The sequence below is a fragment of the Sturnus vulgaris genome, chromosome 4, assembly GCF_052056855.1.
Source record: "Sturnus vulgaris isolate bStuVul1 chromosome 4, bStuVul1.hap1, whole genome shotgun sequence".
Lineage (NCBI taxonomy): Eukaryota > Metazoa > Chordata > Aves > Passeriformes > Sturnidae > Sturnus > Sturnus vulgaris.
In genome coordinates this window covers 3,177,015-3,198,107 of record NC_142246.1, presented here as the reverse complement: position 1 = coordinate 3,198,107, position 21,093 = coordinate 3,177,015, and the positions used below count along the sequence as shown (strand labels likewise).

At 41.2% G+C, this 21,093-nt stretch overlaps 1 long non-coding RNA gene across 1 annotated transcript; it reads left to right on the top strand.

Moving 5' to 3' along the window:
- Positions 1 to 16,783: 16,783 nt before the first annotated feature.
- LOC148223843 (uncharacterized) lies at positions 16,784 to 19,564 on the top strand. The gene is made up of 2 exons (XR_015803529.1): positions 16,784 to 18,046; positions 18,404 to 19,564. It is a non-coding gene; the product is annotated as an uncharacterized LOC148223843 (long non-coding RNA).
- The last annotated feature ends 1,529 nt before the right edge of the window (positions 19,565 to 21,093 follow it).

Here is a 21,093-nt window from a genome sequence, read left to right as displayed (position 1 = left end):
TAATTTATCCAAACCTCTTGTTTGCAGCAGCATCTTTGCAGGAAATCTACAGTTTTTCTGCTTTCAGTCAAACACCAGTGGAAAACAAAACCAGAGTCCCCTAACAGTGGGGCAAAGCCAGATAAGAATTCTGTAGAGGGTTAATCCCAGATTTCCTCGTGATGCCTCAGCAATACCTTTGGAAAACCACAGAAGAAAAATCTTCCCAGGGAACCTGGCAGGTCACTGAAGTTTCGTGAGCAGTTGGAGGATTGTGTTCGTGCCCACTGGCAGACAGAAAATTAGGTACTGCAGGAGTATAAATTGCAATGAGGTCATGTGGAGAGGGGGGAAAAGTGGGATTTGGAAGTCTTGGCTGCACTTGAGCACCAAACCTCAGCATCTGTAAGAGCTGCTGGTTCTCTCTCTTTGCAGTCTCCACTCACATCTGGTGCAGCTGTTGTGGTGTTTGCATCAATGCCTTGGACATGACATTGGGATGCTCCTGACTCTGGGCTGGTGACCCAAAGAATGATTTTCTGCATGTTATCTGAGCAGATTTTTTTAATATTCAGCCTTGCTGTTCCCATTACAAGGAGAATTTAACGCTGCCTCAGGCTTTTCTTTTGTTGGAAGGGATCACCTGCACGGTCCTGCTTCTCTCTGCTCAGGAGAAAGTTCCTTTCTTTGTGTTCTGGTGACCACATCCAGCACTCTTCCCATAAACCCCCAAATTGTCACACTGGCAGGTGGGAAAATGAGGAAAGCAGAAATAATTTGATCTTTTTGAAGTATCTTCCAAGTTTAATCAGGAAGGAGTTCTCTGTTCTCTGGTATGGTCATAGCTAAATAAATTAATTAAATTACCTTTTTTGATCAGCTAGAAAAACAGTTTGGAACTGACCAGATCCAAAATCCACTAAGCCACAGGGGGTGTTTTTATAGCTGTTGGTGAACTTTGGGTAAGAATTTCAGAATGCAAAATCCAAGCATTTGCAAGGTGTGTAATTGAATAGGGTGAAGGAAATTCATGGTTAGAATTGCTGTAGAACATTTATTTTGACATATTGCAATGTTGTTTCTTGCAAATTTACATCTCAATGAGGTTGTAAAACGTTTGCCAGCGTTGCCTTAAAACTTGAAGCAAGTTTTGGTTGGTAGAAATGGTCTGGTAAATTTTGGTTGAAGTTTGGAGCAGAGTTATTGGGAAATGGATGTTTTTTTAAAAATTTCATTCCTCTGAGAAAACTACTTTTTTTGTAATGACAAGAGAATAAGGTGCTGCATAGCCTTTGGAGATAACTTTTTTAAACACTGCTCATTTGTGAGATCCTGTGCAAGGGGCTGGGATATTATACAAGTCCTTTCCTACAAGATACCTCCAGATACTCCCACAAATAATAATAAATGTTCTTAGAGCAATTGAATGCAGGACAATATCCTAATAGGTTCCCTTACTGCAGAAGTCCCTAGATTTTTTTGCTGTCACTTCCAGCCCTTCCCAGCACCCACCTTTTCATCTGCCCTGGATACAAATCTGCTTAGACTGCAGGATTTAAGTAATGGGATATTTTTGTGTTTCTCCACGAATCACTACAGCCCTTTTTGTGGCTTCTAGGATTCCCCTTAACAATAAAAACATGATAATACAATAAGTAAAAGAATGAAAATGCACATGAAAGCGTATTCAAATCAAGAGAACCTGTCAAGTGGTTTTCTTTCCAGACACTTCTGGACCCAGAGAATCCCAGATATTCAAAGCATAGAAATTACAGGACTCTCCTGGCTTGCTGTGGCCTATTTTCTAGGAATGCAGGCAGCTGTGGGTGTGATATTGTCCACAAACACATTGAAATAGATTTCTTGTATTAACAGTAAGTTTCCCAACTTTAAAAATAAGTATTCATTTAGGCTCTTTTGTATATCTAGCAGCTTGTACAGGTGTTTTATCTCAAGGATTTAAAAATGCTGTTAGCCCTTGTCAGGTTCTTTTACAGTGTGGTTGCACAGCCCCAACGCTCTGGTTTGTAGATGATAAATTACACCAATTGCCATTCATGCAGGTATAAAAGTTGCAGTCTGGTTTTCCTGAAAGGGAGAGCGAGCAGGGGCACAGTGAGCAGTGAAAGGAGCTGGCATCTGGCTTAGTGCATCCTTGGTCTCCCTCTTCTGGCTCAGCTGCTCCATCCAGGATGTGCTGCAGCTCAGCATCCCCCTCCTGCCAGGAGCTGAAGGGACATGGGTGAAGAGAACAGGTCCAGAACCTTTTTTCCAGCATGGAGAAAAGAACAGTGGGAATTTCCAGTCAAGCTCTCCCCCCTTCTTTTAATGCATTCATGTCATTTTTTAATGCATAAACTGCAAACTTTGAGAAAATCAGCAATATCTCCTTACTACACACATGGGGATAAAGGAGATTTGGAAATATGAGTGGGGAAAAATATTCAGGTTGTGACTCAGGAAGTTCTGTTAGTGCTGAGCTCTGGCTCCCACGTTTTACTACTGGATGGTATTAAGGGTTTAGAAATTCTAAAACTCAGTCACTAAGTTTAAAATATCATTAAAATATTCACAAATGCGAGGTTTTGTGCATTTTTATACTGATGCAAGTTTCGTCTCAGCAGGACCAGGGCAGTGACTGTCCCCTGTGCTGGGCATTGCAGAGGTACCTGGAATCTTGGGGTTATTTTGGGGCTACTCAGGACAAGCCTTTGAGGGGCTGGAGTGGGTCCAGGGAAGGGAATGGAGCTGGGGAAGAGTCTGGAGCATCAGGAGTGACTGAGGGAGCTGGGAAAGGGGCTCAGCCTGGAGAAAAGGGGGATTGAGGGGACCTTGTGGCTCTGCACAACCACTTGAAAGTAGCTTGCAGCTGGGTGGGGATTGGTCTCTCTTCCTAGAAGGAAACAGTCTCAAGTTGTGCCAAAGGAGCTTTAGGTTGTATGTTAGGAAAAATTTCCTCACAGAAAGGGGTGTCCAGCCCTGGCACAGCTGCCCAGGGCAGTGCTGGAGTCCCCATCCCTGGAGGGATTTAAAAGCCATGTGGATGTGGCCCTTGGGGACAAGGGACAGTGGTGGCCTTGGCAGTGCTGGGGGAGTGGCTGGACTCTGATTTTAGAGGTCTTTTCCAACCTAAATGATTCCATGAGTCTCTAAGTCACCCTGTCAGCAAAATCAGGAGGCAATTTGAGTTTCTTCCAATGGGATTTTGAGATGAAGAGGACATTTTGTATTTCTTCTCTTTGCCTGAGTCTTTCTGCCATAAACTGGCCTGTAAGTAGTTTTGTTTCTCTTTTTTGCATAAAAAAAAGTGGTGGTTACAGCTGATAACATCTGACTTTAAAAAATGCAATATCAGACTTCTGTATTTCACAATACTGGGGGTTTTGTGTATTTTGAAGCTGGGCATTAAACTGTAACAGCATCACCCACTTGAATTGGCTTCCTTTTCCCCACACTTGGTTTACATGTGTGTCACAATATGTGACATTTAGAAAGGAATTGGCAAGATAAAATGAGAAAACGAGTGTTATGTGGAAGTGTAAGCTCTGAGACACAGGAAGAGACCACAGGGGAAATAGTTTGTCTCTATTGTGAAACTGTTACCTCTTAAATATATTAAATATATTTATATCCTTCTTTAATATTATTTATTAAAGTGATTATTATCATTTATTAAGTGATAATGATAACCCATTCTTTGGCTGTGTATGGTCCTGTTTCTGGAACTTTTAGCCTGAAATTTTATGCAAGAAACCTCTGCCTGTATAAATAACAGCATCAGAAAAGCTGGACTTGTTTTTGCCACTTGATGTTGCTTTTGATTTTTCTTCATTGTGTGTCTCCTCACTGATGAATTATGTGTGAAGTCAAAACAAGACTTCTGAAGTTTGGAAAAGAGCTCATTCTGGTTATATTGGGATTTGAATTTCCCATCTTTATTCCAATCTTTCCTTTGGAGACACGTGTGGAAAGGTCCTGCAAGACCTGCTTGGCAGGAACTGCAGCTCAGCCCAACATTTGTACAACATTTTTAATGCCACGATTGGGCTTTAATAATAATAATGGTAATAACAATGAAAAAGAAGAGAAGAGTAGTCTTAATCTTATTAAGAATCTTAAAATGAGAATATAATCTTAAAGCTGACAAGGTGCAAGCCACCAGTTCCTACAAACAGTTGCCCATTGGTGTTTCAATATCATGACTTGCCCAATTCTTTAACTCTTACACAGATAAAGGGATTTCTCTTTGCTGCAGCACAGATTAAAGTTGGCAATATTATAAATTAGAAATGTGGGGGAAAAAAAATAACAGTAGCAGGATTGAAAATGGATCCCACATTGTTAGGGAAGGGGAGAGTTGGCTTTAACACAAAAACTCTTTAGAGCTGAGGATTTAGGAGCACAGGGATGTAAATTGTGTGTGAATTTACAGCAGCAGATGTATCTGTGGGCAGCAGTGAGGATGCCCAGCCAGGTGATGTGGCACAGTTTGTGTGCTGCTTCTTGGGATTTCAGAGGTCTAATTAGTGCAACACCAAGTGCCTGAACTAACCCTGGAGGGCTCTCACGACTCAGGAACAGAAAGGATGGGGATATCAGAGGAGAAACTTTAAGCTCTGAATTTTCTCCTTTCTCAGGGAAATACTGCTTCCTGCTTATGTATGTGCATTGGCAAGGGTGCAAGAGTTTTGTTTGAAACAGAATTAGAAGTATTTGGGATTTTACTGTGTCCTCCCCTTCATGCAGGGAGAGAATTTTGTCACTAAGCAGGATTTTTAAAAACATTTGTCAAATCTGTTGGCAATTTCAAATAAGCTGTCAAATGTCAGCTGATGAGCTTCAATTGTTGGAGCCTCTTGTGAGAATTATGAAAAGCACTCGGAATTGGAAAATGTAAAAGTAATACACCCTCACCTTCCCTTCATTCAGAAGGCCCTGGTGCTTAAAGTCAAATGCAAATATGAGATCTGTGATAAAATTCTTCCCTGTGAGGGTGGTGAGACCCTGGCACAGGGTGCCCAGAGAAGCTGTGGCTGCCCCTGGATCCCTGGAAGTGTCCAATAATTCTCAGCTTTTTTTCTCCCTCACAAACATACCTTTAAAACAAAAATATAATTTGGGGTTTTCTTATACATCCACTCCTTTAAACTTGTGGGGCCAAGTCCAGGTCCTATTAATAATTTTTACCCAATCCATAACGTTCCCTTAGCACAGTTTCATGTACTGAGTAGTTTTTCCACATTTACTGGCTATAACTGTAATTAAACCCTTGAACTTAAAAGTGAAAGTGCCCTGATTAAGGGAATACTTCCAGAGCATTAAGGGAACACTTTACATTAAGGATTTTCAAGTGAGTATTTATGCACTAATGATTTTAATCCTAATGAGGACTTGATGTTCTGCTCCTCCTGAAGAAAAAGCCCTGGTCTCAGCACTAAACTGATGGAAGCTTTTCTTTTTCCTGACATTCTAATTATATATGAGAACAAAAACAAGACAGCACTTCTGGCATGTCAGATGGAAATTTTTTTAAGAGGAGAATGGCAAGAAACTGGTTGTAGCCAAACCGGAAAATCCCACATTATTATGCAGGATTTGTTTGTTTGGCTTTAAAAAAAGCAGGAAAGGATTAATGCCAGGCATATTACCTTTTTCAGCTATATTGACTGATTGGAAAGCATGTTAATAATATGGTTAAAACATTAAAGATGACCCAGCTTGGGTGCCAGTGTACTCAAACCAAATAAAAGTGTAAAATATAAATAAAAAATAAAACTAATCTACCAGAGGAACTGATTTTTTTTCCCCCTGAAACATACCTTTTTTTCCCCCTAATTCCTGAAGAGTAAGAGCTGCCTTATATTTTAGGGACTGGTATAAAATACTCATAGTTCTTTTGCCTTTTGAAATGTTCATTCTCAGTTTTTATTCAAGAATCAGAAGTGGTGCAGCACTTATGTCAGCAAAGGGGAGAACTTTTCCCCTCTGTGGCAACTTTCTCCCATTAAATAAAAAAATCCAGAAAAGAGTAGGAGAAAGTAGATATAAATATCTCAAAGTTATTTGAACAAAAAAAAAAAAAAAAAAAATTATGCTCTTGCTGCTGGAGGTCAGGGAGTTGAACCCCACTTTGATATCCATTGGGGTATATCTCAACATTCCTAGTAAAGAGAGCATTCCCATGAAACATTAGCATTTAAAATCAAATAAGAGCCGTGATGGGGAAGAACAAGCAGATATAGTGTGGTCTCCTGGAGAGGAGAAAGGAGATTTGCTGCTAAGGGATTATTATGCCACAGTTTAGGAAGGACAAATTGGCAGGAGGAGCTGATTCATGCACAGCTTTGCAAAAGTAAAGGTTTGGATTTGTGCTTCTAAAAGGATAAAATTCTGCAAATTTTCACCATGCAGTGGAAAACAGTAACTGAAGTTAAGGTAAAAAATTTGCAAGTTTAAAGCATGTAACCAATAGCTCCTAAACAGCAGAAGAGGCACTGGGGAGCACTGAAGTGTTTGGGCATTTATTTATTTTCCTTCTAGTCCACAATATACTTCTTTTTACCCTCTAATCCTGTCTACGATCCTGAAAAAGAAGGCACAAACACATCCACTAGATAAAAGAAAAGGACTTTTTGTAATATGAAATTTTAATTTCCAAGGGGCCTAACTGAATATGCTGTGCAAGTCCTGTTTCAGGCCCAAAGTACTACAGTATTACTGAATTAACTACAGAATCTCAAATTCAATATCTTTTTCTTGAAGCTATTAGTGCTTTTGCAGCCTGAAATCCAGCTGTGAGAGAAAATCCTTCTCATCCTTGTAACACCAGAAGAGATCTGCTAGGTGTGTGCTGTACATGTAGAATAACTATCTTTAGAGATACAGGATGTTCTGTGCAGGCTGTGTGCTTCATTGCATGATTCAATAACTCTTCATTGAACAGACAAAGACTTTTCAGATGCCTGTAATAATGTACATTGCAGGAAAATAGAAAAGAAAAAACAGTCTGATAGATTTCGAGTCTTTGCGTCAAAGGATGAGCTGAGTAACAATAAAGTAGATGTGGATTTGGTTCTGTTTTGTTGGTTTTTTTTAAATACTGTTTCAGGCAAGGCAAACAGAACATGATTTCTTTAATTAGCATTTTCTGATGCACATAAAATACTTTAGACAAAATTAAGGAGAAAAAAGAACCAACTGTTCCCTCCTCACCTTATCGTTATTCCACCTTTAAGAAAGCTAAATAGAACAGCACGAGGCTGCTGGAAAATTCCAGGATGAAAAACGTCAGACCAGACTGGTCATAGTTCTTCTTTTAGATGGCCATTAGATGTTGGAAGATACTTTGAGCAAGGCTGGGCTGGGTGGAGCACAGGACAGATGCCCAGGGATGTTCCTAACCCAGAGCAAGACCTGTGCCCCAAGGGCAGGGTGTGATCCTGTCCTTGGGGCTGGGGACAGAGAGGCTTGGAGGTGTGCCAGGTGCCCTGAGAGGCTTTGGGGATGTGCCAGGTGCCTCTGGCACCGTGGAATGTTCCAGCATGGCAGGGATGGGGCTTTGGGAGATTTCTTGGGTGTGTCTTGCACTTTCATGGCATAAGGGATGGCCATCAGGGTGGCTTGGGCAGGATGGTCCCTGTGCTGTCTCCAGCCAGGACTGTGGTCCCTTCAAGCCTGTTCACCCAGACCTGCTGGATAAACCTTTCTCCCACCTCCTCCAGGCCATGGCTGTGGCAATCCTGCTCCTCCTGGCTGTGCTGGCCATCCTGCCTGGGTGCACACAAGATCCACAGATTGATATGGCCTTGGTCCAGAGGATGCAGCAGCAGGAGGAGTTTCTGTACCTGGCTGTGCCAGGAGGTTGAGAGGAGGGCCCTGGACAAAGCTTTCCTGCACTCTGTGTTTTACTGGTTCTTTTGGGCTGCTGTGACAGCCGTGCTCCTTGAATTCTGTGTGCAAAAGCAGCTTGGCTCCAGCAGCTGCCCTGAGCAGGACAACTGCAGCAGCAAAGAGGACAAGAAGGAGGATGGTAGTGAGGAGGATGAAGATCTCAAGGGAGCACAAAATGCTTCCAGGTCTTTGGCTTGGCCACCCTATCTCCAGTGCAGGAACTGCCTGACCTGAGCAGGAATCTGAAGCAGCTGCTGGGTGACTTCTTGATCAATCGAGACTTTTCACAGAGCACTCTCACTCCAAAGATTTTCCTACACACTGGGATGAATGGCACCAGTGAATCCTGGAGGATCTACAAGAACTGAATCTTCTACCAGCTGCTCGTGTTCCTGTGGCCACCCTCTGGTCACTCTTCCATCCTGGAGCAGGACCTGGGGCAGCATCCATAGAGGAGCTCTGACATCCGTGTGCTGCTGGGATGAGTTTTACCTTGTGTTTTCTCCACTGCTGGGACAATGAGCTGCCTCAGGATCGGAGCTCACTGCTCCTAGAAACCCTCTGCTCAGGTTCTTACACCTGGAGCAAATCTCCAGCAAAACTTGCTGTTTCCAGCCTGGCTGTGTTGGTCTCAGTGTGTCTGATGCTGCTGCCCTGCTCCTGCTCCTGCTCCTGCACGTTCCTGGTGAGCAGCCCCTGCGAGGAGCAGAGCTGCTCTGAGATGGTTTTGGCAGTGCAGGAAGGCAGCACAGGCTGCCTGATCCTAGGGTAGGCAGCAGCCAGCTTTCCCAGTGTGCTGCTTTAACTGGGGGAGAGTTAGACTGGGAAGGGCTTAGGCTCATGGGGGGTTATATTTTCACTTGGTGCTTAAAACTTGAAAATAAAGAGAGATGTCATTGCTGAGCTGTGCTTGTAGAGTGACAAGGTCCTTTCTGCTCAGCTGGTGTCACCTCCAGGCTCATCCACATCAGTGTCCCAGGAGCTGCCACCACACTGGGGCTGAGCAGGGCTGAGGGAACCAGGGGAGCTGAGGGGGCTTGGGGGGCTCAAAGGGATGCACTGCCTACAGCACTAGGGGTAAAAATAGGAGAAAACCACAGAGCATGTGCTGTAGCATGAAGCTGTTATAAAACAACAGCTCAGGCAGCTTTGGAATGAAAGAAGAAAATACACATTAAGTCAATCAGAAACTAATTTGGTCAACAAGAATGAAAAATTAGTTGCTGGGGCTGTGTCTGGGATGCCTGATGCTCTCTGGTCTGGTGGTTTTGCACAGTGCCAAGGCATGGTCACAAGTGGCACAAAGTGTTCACATGAATCACAGCCTCCTCCGTGCCTGTGTGAGCCACACTGATCAACACCACCTGAATATTTGGCCCAGGGACTGTGTTTTCTGGGGACAAGTGATCAGGTTTCAGAGCACTCTGTGGAAATGAATTTTTGAGGGTGTTGCTTTGGTCCCTTGCAATGTGAAATGATGCAAGTTGCTTTTTTTTTCTCTCTCTCGCTTTTAACACAACAACAATTTTTGCCTTTGGGGACCTGCTTTAATTAACAGCGTTCTCTGGTTGCACATCAAAGAGCTGGGGAATGAAAATGAGTTAAAACCTGGGCTTTTGGACCCTAGGAGCTTCTCCATCCTCCTAAAAGTGCAGGAAATGAAAGCTGTTTTTCTTCCTTCTACCAATAAAATATTTAGATGGATTCAGCTAAATCTGTTTTCTTGTTTTGAAAAGAGCATAAACAAGTGTTTGAAAACCACCTTGAGTACTGTGTGCAGTCACTTTGAGTCCTCTGTCCATTTCTGGGCTCATCCCTTGAAGAAAGACTTTGAGGAGCTGGAGGTCCTGTGAAGAGGAGCTGGGGCTGTTTAGCTTGGAGAAAGTCTCAGGGGACACTGTTCTATTGAAAATGCTCCAGAAAATGGGCAAGTACAAAGGACTTTTTCCTGTCTTTCTCCTATCATTTTTCAAAAATTCACAATTGTGGAACCTTCAGGAATATCTGCTTTTCTATGGCTGCTGAGTGTAAGAATAGGAGGGTAGAAGGATTTATTTTAGTGTTTCTTTGTAGCACACAAGTGAAATTCTGCGTGCCACAACTCTCTCTGGAAATAGTGTTAATTGTAGTAATTTTATTATCACTTTTGTAAGCCCAAGGTTTTTTATTATTTGAAACAAAATGATTTATGGGTTGACACACCATCCCTGGAAGTGTCCAAGGCCAGTTTGGATGGGGCTTGGAGCAAACTGGTTTAGTGGGAGGTGTCTCTGCCCATGGCAGGGGGTAGGAACTGAATGGTCTTTAATGGTCTCCCAACCCAAACTATTCCATGAGCCCATTTTTTTGTCAGGACCGAATTATTTCCTCACCCTCCCTTGTCCTTTTCCCAGCCTTAGACCCTGTAGGTGCCCAACCAGAAAGGTCTCATTGAGGAATCCAGCAAGTTGTGAGGTCTGAGGTGCCCACTCCTCTCCCTCTGACAACCTGAGGCAGCTCCTACCCAACAATTTCCTTCCAGGAATTTGCTAGAGGAGGGATTGTAATTTTCACAAACGTGACCGAGGATATTTGACGAAATGTAAGAAATATATTTCTTTTCAATGTTTTCCTTGACACCTCCTTCAAGATACTTAATATCTCAAATTTTTTTCTTGCTGTTCTCTGTTAGATGACTTATTATGCTGACATTGTTTCCAACATTCTGACCCTTCAAAAGCTGAGCTTTGATAAGAATAAGAACTTTTCATTCTTTTCTGGGCAGAAGGAATTTTACTTGACTAAGAACAAGAGCGTAAGGAAAATTCCTTCTGGCTTCAAATTCCATGAATATCTCTATTTTCCATGCTCATTTTTTCTTATAACTCCCAAACATTATTACAAGCCTGTCAGAGGAAACGGGTCACTGCAGTCTATAAGTAGCTTAAATCACACAGCAAACATGTCACTGATACTGAAGTGCTGAGAAAAGCCATCAAAGTAATATTTCCAGGATATTTTTAAGTGGTCACACTTCTAATTTGCACCCTACAGGCATAAATTCCGTGAAACTAAGAGGAATGTCTTGCATTTTTTTATTTTTTAACTGTGAAAGCAATTGAAGTTCCTTTAGCTAACACTGAGAAATAAAAGCCTAAATTTACCAGGGGCTTTTTCATGTTATTCCAAGCAGTCAGAAGTTCATGGCATCATCAGACTTGTCCAGAAATCACAGAAATATTTAGACTTGTGCCATTCACAGCCTGAAAGGCCAGGACATGAGCTCCTTGGGGACAACCAATGCTCAAAACCCTTCTGAAAAAGTATTACTTGCTCACAAAAATTTAGTCTCCAGAGAATCATTTGTGCAGTTTTTCTTGCAGTAGGATGCAAAATCCAATGGATCTATAGTCATAGATGAAAAATGCTCACAGATATAAAATTGCTGCATCTCAAGGTAAACACATTCTTTCCTCCAAAGAATAAGCAATTGCAATCTTTAGATATTCAAATTAATCTAATCTTAATCTAATTTTTAAAAATTACTCTCTTTTTTTGTTAGGTTCTGGCTGCAGTCAGAAGTAGCCACCATCAGTCAGAGGGGTGAGGTATAACAACCTCTTTTATTTTTGCCATCTGCCTTTTCAAAAATTGTGGAGTGATTCTGTGATATTCTGAGAACTGGACAGCCTGGACTTTTTACTTTGTGATCTCTGGCCTGAAACATTAATTTGCTAAAACTTATCTTCCCCTGTGTCTATAAGTGCATATAGGTACATGTGGAACACAAACACACTCTTCCAAAAAATTCAGAAATAGCCACAGGTTGGGTAGAGATTGAAGAAGTGGCTTGGGTTTAATTGTTCTCAGGAGTCCAGGACTGAGGGAGAAGACTGGAGCCCCTCTGCTCTGGAGCCAGGCTGGGAGAGCTGGGGGTGCTCACCTGGAGAAGAGAAGGATCCAGGGAGAGCTCAGAGCCCCTTCCAGAGCCTAAAGGGGCTCCAGGAGAGCTGGAGAGGGACTGGGGACAAGGGATGGAGGGACAGGACACAGGGAATGGCTCCCACTGCCAGAGGGCAGGGCTGGGTGGGATATTGGGAAGGAATTGTTCTCTGTGAGGGTGCTGAGCCCTGGCACAGGGTGCCCAGAGCAGCTGTGGCTGCCCCTGGATCCCTGGAAGTGTCCAAGGCCAGGCTGGACATTGGAGCCACCTGGGCTAGTGGAAGGTGTCCCTGCCATGGCAGAGGTTGGAGCAGGATGATCCTTGATGTCTCTTCCATCCCAAACCACCTTATGATTCTAGAAATCACAAGTCTGACAAGCAGAAGATGTTCCTCCTCATTGTTCAAAAGATTGAGCCGCTAATTGCTTCATATAATTTGTGCTGCCAGGTGGATCCCAGACATCCAACCAGTCAGTCATGTGTTCTCCTGTCACCTGAGGAGAGTCCCTGGGAACAGAACAGGACATTCCACAGCCAATCTGCACATCGGGGAGCTCCTGCGTGAATTGCGCTGATTGAGGTTTCTAACAAGGACAAAAGATTCTCATTCTGAGCTGAAAATCTCTTTTGTTATCAGCTCGGTTTCCTTTCAAACCCCTCTGAAAATGACAGCTTGATTCTTTTACCATCACCAGTTGTCATAGCTCCCATGATAACAGCTCGGAAAGACAGTGACATCCAAACCACCCTATCCCAGCTCCACTTCCAAAGCCTTTGAGGAGTTTTTGCCAAACTTGTTGATGCTCTTTCATTATTCAGCATGAAATTTCACTTTTTCTCCCCCCCACCCCCATATTTTTTTTCCTAACAACTAAACCACGGATATTCCCACATCCCTACACTGTTTCAAAGAAAAAAATTGGCTTCTTTTATTCCACCAACCCATATATTTGTGAGCATAAGATAAACCTGAATTTCATTCCAAGATTTTTACAAGTTCATTTCCCAGTATGCCCCCACATTTTTCTCTCACTTGATGGTGATCTGCCCTTCACCAAATGCAGGTAACACCACTGGCCTGTCTCAAGAACCAGCCAATTGTTGATCTTTGGAGCTTGGCCATCTGTGACACTAAAACTTGCTAAACACTCTTCTGCACAAAGCCAGAGCAGATTAGAAGTGCAAGAATTGCAATCTCAGTTTAGATTGATCAAGTAAAAATTTCTTCAGTTTGTTTTTTTTTGTTTGAGATTTTTAAAAATTTTTAATTTTTTTACAGTATCTTGGTGTTTAGGCAGTTTAATCTGCTCATAATTTAAAATTCAGTGTAAATACATGCAATTTCATGAAAATGTTAGCAAGGATGAAACTTTTTCTGCCCTGCCACTCTGAAGTGCCACAGTGACAGGTTGCCTAAGAAAATAGAATAGTTACATACCTGGAAGCAGTTATTCTCCTTCCAGGTACTATAGCAGCTGAATCCCACATTTTACTCCCTCTCCCTGTATTTCAGTCCTTTATTATTCTGAGCTTCAATTCATAAAAGATTGGTGAATAAACCAGAGCAGGTCCACTCTTTAGGGCTCCAGGGTCATGTGTATACATATTAGAACCATATACTTTCATTTACAGAGAGTTTTAGATAAATAAATCTCTTTCTATGCCACCATTAAATGATCACCAGTGATCCATACCAGTCCAATATCTCAAATGGAAAGGAAAAACTACCACAGAACACAGGTCCTTCTCCATTAGAAGTAATCAGAATTTCACATTTCCCTTAACATTTGGTTTGAGCCGGGTGCAATTTGAAAGAACACCTGAAATCCCGAGCTCTGCAGTGCCAATCAATCGAAATACCTGATAACACTGTTTGTATGTGGATATTTTCACAACATCCTCATTTGTAATCCATAAAAGAGCAAGTTTTTCATCAACTAATCCTTTGTGTAAACTTAATACCTTGCATGAGTGAAACAGGATGTGAGTCAAAGCAGGCAGTGGTTCTGGGAGTGCTGCTCATTACAATTATCGTGCCTTGAGCAGCTTTGCCAGCTCTTGCAGAAATGTTTGATGTTCCACTTCAGAACTTGAGCAACTTCTGGTTATTTATCAAATGAGATTCTGGGGGGGGAAGGGAAAGAAAAAGAATGGCAAATTTTCTAGCTCAGAGCTTGACTGCTTGCTGAAAATCTCACTGCTTCCTAAAGGTTGAAAAGGATCTTCAAGGACTCACATCCTGAGAAGAACAAGAAATTCTTTAAGAACAATACAGTTTTCTGAAAATACTAAAATTCAAGCAGAATCTGTAGAATCTTAGATTTTCTGCAGGGAGACTTTTCCAATTAATATGTTAATTTTAGTCCAGCTCCAGTTGTTGAGTCATTTTCTCATGTCAAACAATACTTATTTTAGAAGTGGGCTGCCCCTCCTCTATATATGACTCATTTTTCATTGATTCTGCCATTTCCACTTCAAAATCTAGAATCCTGCATGCTCTGTCCTTAATTCTTATATGGGTGAATGGTTTAGATTTGTTTCTTATTAAATATTTATATTTTTTAAAACCTTTATTTAAAGAACTTCAGCCTTGTTCAATTACAATGTGTGTTGTAATCAACCTACATCCATAATTTCCCTTAAGAGCAGATGTCTTTTGCTGCAACCAAGTACCTAAGAATCCAAGAGAAGAAAAAAAAATAATTTTGGATTAAATTATTATGAAATAGGATTATTTTAACTCATGTCCTTTCTCCCTATTAGACCTACCTGCTGTATACTGTCCTCTCATTATTTTTTTAAGTACAAGATCTCATTCTAATGTTGTAATTTTCAGTAAGATGCCTCTCCCTTGCAGAACAGCACAACCTCTCTGGGATACCACCACGTTTCCTGTGATTTTGGACCATTTTGAAGGTAAGAAAAGATAAAAGCAGATGAGCAATGGCACATTTTTAGCTTTAAGGATGACAACTGAGAAGAGTGGTGAATTGCCCATATGAAAAGTGGATGCTTTTATGGATGCTTTATTTAAATTTCAGCTTGAGCCAGTCAGAAAAACAATGGGTGAAATTATCTGGGAAATCCTGTAGCAGAGATCAAGCAAGAAGAGAAATTTGCTGCCATCTCCTTCCTCTCTGACTTGCACCTATGAATCCCAAAGGTGGGAATCACCATCTGCATAATCTTTACCATGTGTTCACTGCTCTGAAAATACTTGCAGCAGCACCTGAGCTTTGTTTCGCTGCTCTTCTGCAGAATTCAAACACAAATGTGTCCCTTTCTGTGGTCTGTTTGTGCCATCTGAGGTCACTGGAATGACAGAAATTACCAGTTTGTTAAATATTTGTGGAATCCCGTGGAAAGCTGTGTGATTTTTTGGCTCCTAAGTCATGCTGAAATCAGGATTTGGTGTAGGAGCAGAGTTATCCTAAACTGCTGGAGGGGCTTGCTGAGAATTTATCCCAAATTTCCAGGGGTGGCATGAAAGAAAACAGCCTCAACTTTCACTTACTGCATCAGTGCTGTGCTTCATCAAGGGCACTGTGTGACCTTTCCTTTTGGCAGGCACTGCAAAGTGTCCCCAGAGAGCTGCACCCAAAAAGGTCCAGCATTTTATTCCATGTGCACAGAAGTGTTCTTGTCTGGGGCTGGTACAATTAATTAAGCTAAAGGAAATTTGGTTTGGATGTTTGGTCCGTTGGTTTTCACAGCTGAAGTGAAGGATAAAATCAGCTTCTGTATGATTTGTTAAGGGGGGGGAAAAAATCCTTTTTATTAAATTAAACTTCCACACCAGCTGAATTAAGTAGTGGGTTGTTTCAATGTGCTCCTTTATCCCCACTCTTTTTGCTTGTAGACCAAAGAAAGCTCTTTCCAGATGGAAAAAAAAATGAGATAAATATCACAGTCATTTTCCAATAACAATTCCCTTTTCCCCATGTGACTGCTTTTCTTCAGAAGGCATCTGCTCACCAAAAATAAACATGAGGATATTAAATATATTTTTTCCTGTAAGTCATATGAGACCTGATCATCTACTAAAATTGAAACTTGTCTGGGAGATATTCAAGCAAAATTGAAAGGCTTACCAGAAGTGCAGAAAACAAGCAGAGAGAAAGGATTTCTTTTCCTGAATTCAGAAATTATTTGACAAGAGCTACCTGCCTTAGTTCTTCCATTCACAGAAAATGCACTGGTTCCTCTCCCAGGGTCTCTCTTTCTCTCCTGGCCTTCAAATTTATTTGGTTTTATTGAAGTGATAGAGCCTGAGGAAGCAGAGCTGCTGAAGGTACCATGAGCATGTGCTTAAGAGGCAACCACAGAATATTAAATATTGGTGGTCTGAATTACACTTTTATATAGATGGATTTGGAAAAAAAATTCCACTTTATATATATATTTCTATAATATATATATCATGAAGAAAAGATATTTTACCCTCAACCATGATGCACATTTGAGATCTGGATTGTCCTCATCCTATATTATATATAAATAACTTGTTGGACATCATGGCATAGATTAATCTCAATTTTAGGCAAATATGTCTAAATATACAGCCAAATACAGGCAATTTGGAGTTTAGGTCGTCTGGGAATGCCTTGGAAAAGCCTTTCCCTTCCATCTGTCAAGGTAATTGCAGCCTCTGTAATTGTAGATTCTAGTTTGCATATCAAGTTTATAAGAAAAAGAATCTTAAAATGTAGAAAGTAATTTTTTCAAATAAATAATAATATTTTAAAATAAGCAGTAATAAAAAATGTTGTGTCATAAGGCAAATAGCTTCATGCTTGACATTTAAATTTCATATCTGCAAAAAATCATTGTTGAAATGATGGTATTTAGTTATTCAAATCAATCGTGTTGCTCCTGCACCTTCCAAAGGTATGAAAAATTTGTGTTATCAAATGAAATAAGCATTTCTGAGCTTTGCTAATGTTGCAAGAGATTCAAATTTTGTTAAAGTGTTAACTTTTTCTTTGCTTTTAGGTATTTGGGGTTTGCAGCTGATGGAATTGGATACTTTGCTGTCCCCAAGCCACCTCCAGGGGCCAATGCTAAAAGTGTTTGATTTGTATGTAAGACTAAAACATGTTTTCTATCTGGGCTCTTCAACCCTCATAAAACCATAGAATTCATCCCCAAATGGGATTGCACGACCCAGGGTGATAGATCCTAAACTGCTTCAGCAAGGAATTTTACTTGCATTGATTAAATCCTGTCGAGCAATTAAAAAATATAAACCAAGAAAAGCTTTGCCTTTCTACAGCAGTCTGTGTAAAGAGCTCACAGTTCCTTCATCAAATAACATCCAATAATTTTAGATGCTGTATTTAGTGGACTGCCTTCAATCTGTCAATTAACACCAATTAACAGCAGCAAACTCAATTCAAAACCAACATAAAAACCAGCAGGTTGGTCATGCAGACACATCTTTCTATCTAGCAAAGACATATTGAGATTTCATGGCTGGAAACTGAATCTAGGAAAATCTGGGCCTATAATTAATTCTGAATATTTCTTACAGTTGTTTCAATTAACCATGGGAACATCTTAGTAAGGACTGTGTGAAATTTGTTGTCACTTGAAGTTTAATTGAATCTTGTGGCTCCAAGTAAATCACACGCTGTGGGCTTGTTGAAGGGAGACACAGAATAAAGGACTACAGTTTGTGTTATTTAAATAACAGATGGGATAATTGGATTTTATATTCTGCGAAATATGCCAGCAAAAAAAGTTCGAATATAATTGAATTATGATCTAATAAATCAATACTGAAAACTTGCCAAGATGACAGATCGTTTCCTCTTTAGTCTGAGAGCAAAACAAACCCCAGCCTGTGTTAAACATATATCCAGGGCAGCAGAGAGCAGGAAAGGGAGCACATTTCTGCATTCTTTAATGTGAGTGCTATTCCACAACCCCCTAATTACTGACTGTGCCAGAAATCTGATAAAAGTAATGGGAGATGCTCTTTATCTCATCGAACACCATCAAAAAAAAAAAAAAAAATAAAAAACAACACCAAAAACCCAAATTTCTCCCAGTTGGTTCTGAAAAAGCAGAGCAGTTTGCAAAGACTGGACTATTTGAGCCACTGTAAATACTTGTGACCCAGCAGCTCCTGAAAACATCAGCTCTAATTAATTTCTGTCAGTCATTATCTCCCTCTGTCACCAGCCATCCCCGATGGGAAGCTCTGTAAACTCTGCTCACCTCTGCTGATCATTCTTTCCCGAGCTCAATCAGAAGGTAACTATGGCAATCCTTTCCATTTTATTGTTCATCCGACCCTGCCACAATCCAAAGGTCTTCCTACTCAATAATTTTCTTGATCACAGACAGACCACAGAACATTACCTTCCTTTTGTGACCATTTTAAAGTAGAAGTTATCAATAATCATGTGAATTGGTACTGTTTAATTCAAGTAAATCTTCCCCTGATTGCCATCAGAGGATTTTATTCCAGTGTCATTGTCCCATCATACATTTGGGTAAACTATTCCCTCTGGTCTTTGTGGAATACAAACTACCCACATTAGGTCGTTAAGGAATTATAATAATTCTTTTTCAAACATTAAATTTTTTTTTTTTTATCAAATGCATTAGATTTCCTGAAAGAAGGCAAACAGGGAACAGTACTGGGAAGAAATTGAAGAGTGTTCCACAGCTGATCTCTCTCATCTCAGAAAGTGATTCTCTACCAAACCCACTGAAGAACACTTCATTTCATGCCAAGTGGATTTGCTCCGTGCAAAGAGCTCTTCTAAATTAATAAAAGTATGTTAATAAAAATGTTTTTAATAGATCCTCTGAAATATCATCAATAGCACTTTGGAAAGAGGAAAAGAGGCTTTAGTAGGAGCCTGCTCTGAAAGACACTGAGCAGAAGAATAATTGTGATACTCTGGTCTCTGAGATGCTTCATAACACACTCAGGAACCATTTGGGGGGCAACAAAAAAATTCTGGAGCTTTTGTGGTACTGGAATAAAATCCCATCTCTCCTGCATTTCCAGAATTCCCAGGGGACAGACTGAGAGCGTTTGGCTTTTGCAGAAGCAGCAGCAGATCTGGAGAAAATGGCATTGCCACACTTATCTTTGACTCTTTCTGCCAGTCAAGGCAAAATGAGTCTCATGGAGCACGAGGACATCCTCCAGGGAATTTCAAGGGCTGGCTTAAGGAGAGAAACCCTCTTTGGTGGAGGGAAGACCATCCTTTCTGCCCAAGCAGCACCAGAAAATCACTTTACTCTGAAATAAGTGGAGTTTTCCATGGCTGCAGAGCTCGTTAGGGCAGTGCAGACAATCAGTGTGGTGACGGTGCCTCATGGGGTATCAGGACTGTAGGAGCCTTCACACAGAAAATATCCAAGCCCTCCAACCTTTGATGTGTCCCCAAGGCCTGGTTTTCTTCAGCAAATTGCTTTGACTGTCACAAGAAGAAAGGTGGAATAAAAATTAAAGTGAAAATAAGTGACAGCTCATTCACTGCTACCTGGCTTGTAGAATTAATATGATGTGAGGCTGATTTGATGAGAATTAACATTTTAAGGGAAAAGAGTATTTTAATGAAATGAGATCATCTGCTTCTCTGTTATTTTGGAGACGTGAAATTAAAATTATGAAGTACAGACAGGAGGAGATGGCTTATCCTGACCAGTTTTCTGGGGGGACTTTTTTGGCTGTTGCACATGTAAGAGAGCAACAGAAGATATGACAGAAACACAAAGAGTGGAGAAGAATAAACTATATTTGCATGTAGTGCTCATTTGCTTGGCAAACCACATGGTCATTTTCTTAATATCACAGCCCCAAGATGGGGAACACTGAGTGGTAAAAAGCACTGAGTGAGTGAATAAAAAATGCTAATATCTGGCCAAACACAGATGAAATCTTTAGGTAGCTCCATAGGTGCTTTGTTGCTTTATAATTGTGAATAACTCTGAATTCTGCAAGGTCAAATACTGTAAATCTGCACTGCAAACTCCTGCTCATCCCCAGCCTGGACTGATCCTGGGGGCTGCCCCAGGTGCTGTAGCCATGCCCTGTAGGATTCTTGCCACCAGATCTGGGCTTACATGGGAGCTCTTTGGCTCAGCTAATTGGGTTCACTCAGCTAACTCAATAATCAATAATCAATAATATAATAATATCTCAGAGGTCTTTTCCAGCCTTAATGATTCTGTGATCTCAGAAATGTTGAGGCTCAGCATTTTTCCCTGAAGGGAATCAGTCTCAGCCACAGTGGCAGTGCTGGCTGGGGTGCCACACTCATCCTTGGGCCAGCCTGAAAATTGTGCAGATTAAATCTGAAATTGAATGATGTTCAATGAAATTCAGATTTTTCACAGTGCAGCAGTGGGGAGAAAGAGCCAGGCACGATTTTACACCTGGCAGCACCACCACTCATTACTTCAGCCTCAGCTGTGCTCTACACAGCACTGGGGTTCCCAACATGAGCTTTTCAGGCTTCTTGTGGGTTACACGGAATTTTCAACCAATTAATCTGATCTGATTATTGCTGAAACATGTTCAGAGTGAAGATGCCTGGCTGTAAGACAAAAACAAATTAAAAATGAGTGACAGAATAGTGGTTTTACACAAAATAACACCAGTTATTAACCAGTTACCAGCCTTCCCTCAGTGGTGGCAGCATCAATTTTGTTATTGCTGATCCTTAAGCTTTACACTTTAAATATCCAAAATTTTAGGAGTTTGCCAGCTTTATCATTCCTGTGTTCACTGCAGGCAGCTGCTTCCTCCTCATGGTGTTCTTCCAGACAGGCATTTCAGCTGGAGCAGGATGAGTTTGGCCACCCTTAAGTGCAGCAAAGCTCCAGCTTGGGAAAAAATGGATATTGGAATGGGCTGGTGAGGATTAATTCTTGTCTATTTAAAGCTCACTGCTTGAGACAGGCACCTGTGGACAGCAAGGGCTACCAGAAAGGTCCTGGGACCACTGTCTGAAGACTCCATGAAGGAAGAAAAACAAATTTCTCAGTCTGGGGACTGCCCTGGTCCCTGCTGGGTGAGAAGGCAGAAGAATCTCTCCTTTAAAACAAAACACAAGGGTCTGCCTGTGGTGTGTGCTGGAGGAAAAGCTGCTTCTTTTTCCATGAGGGATTCCTCTGTGTGAGCTGCAACCAGTCACATCCCCTGGAATCATCCAAAGAGGCCAAAAGAATTACAGTAATTTCAGGTTTATTTTTAGGAAAAAAAATATAAGAAAAGCAAAGGTGGCGGCAGAAGCACCTGGGAATATTAACTCATACCTTCAGAGGTCACCTCATCACAG